Genomic DNA, 7,774 nt, shown 5'->3' with positions numbered 1-7,774 from the left:
ACGAGCTGCTCTGCAGAAGAAAGATGGACAATCTCCCTTGTGGTTTACAACTTCTGAAAATCCACTGAAGTGTCAGCTTTGAGTTGGCTTTGATTCAACAGCTTGAATTTGAATAGAGTCGATAGTTGTGGGGTTTCAACAGAGCTTTTAGATTAAAATAGGAAGAAAGTCATGGTAACGTACTTTGGAAAATCAGATAGTGAAAGTTTTATGAATCATAAGAGAACATTGTCCAGCTCTTTCATTTATAATATCATCAGAGCATGTCAATCACCAGAGAAGAATATCCCATTTGGTAATGTATAGGAACAGAGAGGGCAAAGGAGACCTTAGTAAGATGGATTGGTCCAGTAGCTACAGAAATGATGTGAACGTGCTGGTTAATTATTAAGATGACACAGTCTAGGGATTGTTTCACATAAGCTGGTGGATTTGAACTGCCTATCTTTGAGTTAGCAGTGCAACTTGTTACCACTCAGCCACCAGAGCTCCCTACAAATAATGATAGTAAGTCTTATGCGCTTGGACATGTTATCGGCAAGGACCAGTGCCTGGAGAAAGACATTACACTTTGTAAAGCAGAGGATCATTTAACAAGAGGAAAACTTGAAACAAGATGGATTGTCACAGTGGCTTCAATAGTGTCCTCAAACTAGCAACTCTTATGAGGATGATGTGAAAGTGGGCAGTGTTTCATTCAGTTGTATTTTGAGACTGTATGCAAGAACCAGATCAACAGCACCTAACATCACCACACTAGGTAAACTCTATTACTCACTCTGTTTTGGTTGTTGTTGTTTTTATTTCCAAATAAGTCTGAAGTTGTTCTTTTCCAACCCATTCCCTTGTCACTACCTGAAATGCTTTATGCCCTGTCTTTTAGTTCAGGTTCTGCAGAATGGGAATATGAAGGAAGGACCCAAGTGTAAGTGATTTATTGAGGAAGTTCTCTGCTCCCATGAGAAACTACTACGGGCATGGAGGAAGCAGAGCCTGGACAAGGAGAGAAGTCAAACAAGTTAGTGGTTTTCCAATATGTTGCAGCTTCAGACCAATCTTACAGAGTAGTGCTGGGATGTGAATTACATCTCATGCTGTGTCCTAACTTTAGGTCTTTTATTCTCCTGCAGGAGCTGTTAAAGTAGGCAAGTTGCAAGGGGAAGGACAGACATAAATTCTGTGAGTTTACACAGGTAAGGAAGGCCAAAGAACACAAGTGTGTGTGTGTGTGTGTGTGTGTGTGTGTGTGTTACTAAAAATGTAGGAGGGTTTGTATGACACACAAAAAAACACTGTTTTTGATTTGTAGACATCTAGGCAGGGCACAGACAACATTAATTATAGGTACCATAAAAATGCCACCATTTTAAATACACCATATAGACACTCTCAGACAAGTAGTATTTGAATCCCCAGTGATGAAGACTATTAAATATACTATGGATTGCTAAAACAACAAAAACTCTGTCTTGGAGGAAGTGCAATTAGTGCTCCTTAGAGATGATGAAACTTGTCTCACATACTTTAGTATTTTGTCAGGAGGGACCAGTCCTTGAGAAAATAGCTCATGCTGAGAAAGGCAGGGGATAAACCTGTTGTTGTTATGTGCCATGGAGTTGCTTGAGACTCATAGAGAGCCTATGTACAAGAGCCCTGAAACCTACTCTATCCTGTGCCAACTTTACTGTCTCTGACATTCCTACCCTCATTATCCCAGTACTCCATCAGTCCATCTCATTAATGGTCTCCCTCTCTTTCTCTGTCCTCTTCACCCTACCAAGCATGATGTCCCTCTCCAAGGACCTGTCCCTCCTTTCAACATACCCAATATATGTCAGACAAAGTCTCAGAATCCTTGCATCCAAAGAACAGTCTGACTTCACTCTCTTCAGGATGAATCTATTTGTTCTCCTAGCAGTCCATGGTATATTCAGTACTCTTCTCCAGCACCACAATTCAAAAGAATCAAGTCCCTTTCTATCATCCCTATTAAGTCGATATTTCCATTTCTTCTTTTCTTGATCAATGCATAATAACAAACAATTAATTTGGCTCATAATTTTAATATATGTAATTTTGCTAAATATGTGCAATCATAACAATACAATTGTACATCGAGCAAAAAAATTTGAGAAGTTGAAGAAGAATTTGGTACCAGAAATGGAGAAGTAGACAAATGCTCAGTAATAACCTAAATTATCCAGTTAGTATAACCTTGCTTGCTGAAAATGAAGTGGACTTGAAGTACTTACTGAAGATGATCAAAGCTACCCATCTTGATTGGATTAGACCTCACCAACAAGAAAACAAAAATTCTTACCACTGGAGCAAAATGTAATATCATGAGAGATGGGAACAAGATTGTAATTGTCAAGGATTTCAATTCACTCATTTCACCATCAGCACAAAATTATTTTCATAATTGGTTCTTTTCTCTGGGGATAAGCCACTTCAGATCATTATTTATTTATGTAGAATATGATGTAACTAAGCTTTCAATCAAGTATGCACGGAAGCACTATTTAAGAAATCAAAAGATTTAGTTATTTGGTAAATCCGCTGTCTACTACCTTTTTAAGATATATCTTCTTGCTTTGGTTGAGGCATGGGTGTTTGCTTGGTTTTTGTTTCATTCACAATTGGGTATGAGCTGATTGGATTTGGCCTTGTATCTAAAAAGGCAGTTGGGCAATTGGTCCTGGTTTTAATTGTTTTTGGTCAAACATTCTAAGTCGTATAGCAGTGGTCTGTCTATTTGCTGTACAGAGGTAACTCCTGGTTTCTTTGATGCTAAACACTGTGACACTGATGAGTCAAATGTGATAACGGTTACCCATGGTGGAAGTGTTTGGTGGAGGTCCCAGATTAAAACAAGTTTGGAAGCATCCACCTCTGAAATAGTTTGCCTCTGGAAACTCTATGAACTTAGAGAAAGGATGATAGTTATACAACAGGGTTCAGGGCTTTCGTTCATAGGGTTGCTATAAGTCCTCTATGACTCGATGGCACGTAACAACAACATGACCTCTATCAGGTGTGAAAGAGCAAGAATGTCACTTTTAAGACTAAAATGTGTCTAATTCAAGTCATTGTATTTTCAGTCACTTCATATGCATCTGAAATATGAACAATGAATAAGGAAGATCAAAGAAGAATCAAATCCTTTGAATTGAGATTTCTGGGGAAGAGACTTGAATACATCACAGACTGCCAAAACAAAGAAACAAACACTCCCCCTCGCCCAAACATATCTGTCTTGGAAGAATTGAAGGCAAGGATGGCGAGACTATCTCATATATTTCAAACATGTCATCATGAAGGGCCAAAAGACAATTATGGTTGAAAAGTAGAGGTTCAAAGGAGAAGAAGACCTTCATTTGCATGGTTTGCACAAGAGGATGGTACAAGAGTCGGTGAAGTTTTGAAATAAGATAGTGGCAGGGTAGAAAGGAGTGACAGCACTTAGCATCAACAATGTAATTATAGCTCTAACCATTTTAGAACACATTTTGCTTAAAAATGGAAAAAAACAACGAAAAGTATAGCATTCTATCAACTCATCACTCACAAAATCCTTTTTAACTATCTATTTGCTTTATAAGAAGGCAGCAAAATTGTTAAGTTTACTTTTGTGTTGAAAGAAAAAGATACTGAAGGATGGTGTGACATTAATGTACTCATAAATGTTTATAAATTATTTTAAATATCAGAAAATGTAATAAAGGAGTTTGTAAGTTATTATATCACAAAGATTTCATTATTTTGATGAAATGCACTATGTTAATTCAAATGCAATATAATCATAAGTAACACTTGAGTATATGAAACACACTTGTCAAAGTAAATGAACAAAATATTATTTTGATGTAGGGCCCTTGAACTCTTTTATGGCATTGGTTTTGTTTACATTGTAATTTTCAAAATTAAGTAATCTACATGGTTCCCTAGTGTGAATTAACAAGTAGCTCTCAATCAATGCTTCACATTTTCTTCAGCAAGCCAACAGGAAAAAAAGTGCCTGTTTTCTTTCTTGTGATATAAAATTATTGCAGGCTGTAACTCTTCATCCTTCACTATGAATATTGTATTTTCATAATATATATTATATAATTCTAAAAGTGTTTCCACATGTTCTCAGTAAGAAAAAATAAAACTAAATTTAAATAATCTTGAGTTTCAGATTAATAAATCCTAATTTATAAATCTTAAAATATTTCCATTGATGCTATCACAGTCTCTTCCATCAATTACTTAAACTGAAGATATTTTAGTGGTAATCCAAGCACGGCTTTTCTTGCATGCTACAACTTGCCAAATTATTTCAATAAAGGTAAATGAGTAGATCATTATCTAGATATACATGTTTGGAAGCAGGAGTGGCATCCACTTCCTAAATTACATGCCTGCAGAAACTCTATGAACTTTGATAAATATCAATAGTTGTAGAGGGGCTATCCTTCTCCCTTAGAGCAGTTGATGTATTCTAACCTTGTGTTTTTGAGATTGTAGCACAGCTCCTTAACACCAAGCTATGGTGGTCTGGTGATAAGGAGCTCTGGTGTCAATCCAAAATGATTCAGTCCAAATCCACTAGCTGTCCCACAAGAGAAATATGGGCAATCTCTTCCAGTGTGATTTACATTTGCCTCCCTTTGCAAGAGGGTCAGTTATGGGTCAGTTCTGATAGATAGATAGATAGATAGATAGATAGATAGATAGATAGATAGATAATAGACAGATAGATAGGTAGATAGATAGATAGATAGATAGATAGATAGATAGATAGATAGATAAATAGATAGATAGATATGATATATATAGGTAAAACAGAAATATCACAAGTATACGGATTTAACAGTCATGTGTATTTTCTCACATTAGGAGAGAACAAGTCTGCATTCAAGGTGCCAAAATGGAGGAAGTCTTTCTCCGTTGGCTCTTTACAATGGTTCTTGTCGCTTTAGCTTCAGGTTCCTAGTTCTTTGGAGATCTTCCCATATCTTCTTATTTGATTGACTTTTTTTCTCCTTTGAGTTTTATCCAGTCTCTTTTAAATATTGAAAGAGATAGACTCACCTGCAGTTTACAATAACTTTTTCTCAATAAAATAAAGATATCTCACTACCAAATAAGATTATTATCGTAGATATAGAGGTAGAAGCTATAACATCTTGAGGCAGAGGAATTCCATGTATAACACAAGATCCTTCTCAGTATTTACTGGAAAAGAAAATGTGTATCAATTTAGCATTGCTTTGGTTACTATGACTTGAAAGAATCTCTGGATAATCCAAGAAAGTAATCAGTAAAATATGTAAGTGGGAGAGAAGACACCTGTTGCCATAGATTTAAAAGGCCATATCTTCAAAGACAGCCCACAAAGAACAAAATACAAAAACATTAATCTATTGCTCAGTTCCCAAAGCCATCAGAGAAGGGCTAGAACTAACTGGAATGATGACCCTGAACTAACTGGATTTTTAAATCAAGATCAAAATGCCACTTGCATGCTCCATAAATGGAACAGTCTAATTTAGTAATTATGGGATTCATTGTAGTTGATTCCATCACAGTTCCCACTGTCTCAGTCATCAGGTCTACCCCCACATCCCTTGGGATGACATAGTCTTCACAATTTTTGCTGTTAGGAAATTTCCATCACTGCTTTGTTTCAATTTTTCATCCTCCCTTGTCTCATTTATATGATCTTCTTTGCTGAGTATTTTCCAATCAAGAAAAGAAAATGGTAAGCATAAATATAATTGGGAAATTATTGCAAATATCTTCATCTCCAGAATTTGCATTTGAAGCCTGTGAAATGGAACTCTTTTATCTACCACGATCTAAATCCCTGGGAAGAAAAGAGAAATTAAACAAAAGGAAAAAGTTTTATCAATGGCTGCAACATGTGCAGAGAAATAAGTATAATAAAAGTAGTCAGAAAGTTACTGAACTAGCCGTATTAATTGGAACTCCAGAAATTATTTTAACAAGAGGATGTGGTAAGATTGTTACATTTTTTAAAAAATAATAGTATATGTAAAATGTTTTCTTCCAAACCTGGTGAAATGGACAAATGTGATATAATACGTACCAGTGGCAAAACACTTATTAAAAACAAAATAAAAAAATAACTTATTAGTTATATATTTAGACTTGAATTCTATATAATCTACATTCTTCAAATATACTTTATCGTGAGATGGCATAATAGAAATAGATCTGAGCCCAGAATCATCGACTAACTCTGTGACTCCAGACTTCTCTCAGTTTTTATTTTCTTATCTATGGAATGAGGCTAATAATAAACCTTGATCATAGGGATTTAAGTATACACTCAGATAAAGGCTATAAAACTCTTAGCATGGAGTCTATTTCATTGTATATATTCATCAAATGTTAATGTTCTAATTTAGAGTCTTCAAAAACAGTACAATTTTACTATATAGACAATGTACCAACTAATATTACTGCTTTTCTCTTAGGTCTCAATAGCAAGGAAAGCACACATGTAAATAAAAGTGTGCCTTTTAGGTAGTATATTACTACTGGAAGATAGGACTGTGCTTTTCATGGCATAATTTCTACATTGCAATGAAAAAATAGAGATTTCATTTGGTAACTTTACTGGAGTTCACTGCTCTAAGTTGTTGTGTGTTGTTGAGTTTGCTCTGACTCATAGCTGACTCTTCAGGAGGTTTGCAGAGGCTGTTAATCACATGGCAGGAGAATGGCCAGTTTTCTCCCTCAGAGCAGCTGGTGGATAGGAATCACATGTCTTCGGGATCACGGTGCAGTTTCTTACCACTAAGCCACCAGAGCTTAGGTGTTTTAAGTAGTCTGGTTAAAATAATTAAATTTTTGAAGTCTTTAGAGTCATAAATCAGAATGTTAAAAAATACCTTTTTAGTGAGGTACACAACCAGTGAGGAAACCAAATGACAAAGAGACTTAGGAAAACTTACTGTCAAGGGACCTATCCAGAGTGCCAAAGAGCAATGATACCAGTCTGGAAACTAAGGTGCACCTGATCCAGGTCACAGTCTTCACAATTACTTATACATCAGAGACCTGGACAATGAGCAGAAGAATTAATGCCTTTGAATTGTGGTGCTGGAGTAGAGTATTGAATGTATTGAACATATTGACTGCCCCAAGAACTAAAAATTTCTGACCTAGAAATGGTGAAACCAAGCTGTTCCTTGGAGACAAGGATTTTGAAGCTCTGTCTCACATACTTTGGGCATGTTGCCAGAACGGGCCAGTCCTTGTAGAAGGACATCATGCTTGGAAAGGTGGAGGGACAGCGCAGGAGAGGAAGACTCCAGATGAGATGGATTCTTTCAGTAACTGGGGAGAATTAGAGTAGCTATGTCAGAGACTGCAAAATTGGCTCAGGATAGAGCAGAGTTCAGCGCTATTGTGCATAGGGTTAATATGAATCATAGTCGACTTTACTGCACTTAGCAACAATGACAATATGCTTATGTCCTCAATCTAGGATCTTTTATCTGTAAAAGCAAACTACTCAACTCAATTAATTGCTGTTGAGTCCGAAGAATCTGATAGCTAATCCTCCAACCTGTTATCAGAAGCTTTAAATTACACAAGAGGAGACACCCCATTTTTCTCCCGCAGAGTAGCTAGTGGATATGAACCACATGCCTTTGGGTTGGCAGCACAAATACTTATTCACTAAATTACCGGACTACATTCAGAAGATAAAAATTTTCACCACTGGAACAATTGGCAGCATCAGGATGGATGGTGAAGA

This window comes from Elephantulus edwardii, unplaced genomic scaffold (assembly GCF_000299155.1).
Source record: "Elephantulus edwardii isolate Elephantulus edwardi_28Jun2011 unplaced genomic scaffold, EleEdw1.0 scaffold00373, whole genome shotgun sequence".
In the NCBI taxonomy this organism is placed as follows: domain Eukaryota; kingdom Metazoa; phylum Chordata; class Mammalia; order Macroscelidea; family Macroscelididae; genus Elephantulus; species Elephantulus edwardii.
This window is presented reverse-complemented; position numbering follows the sequence as displayed.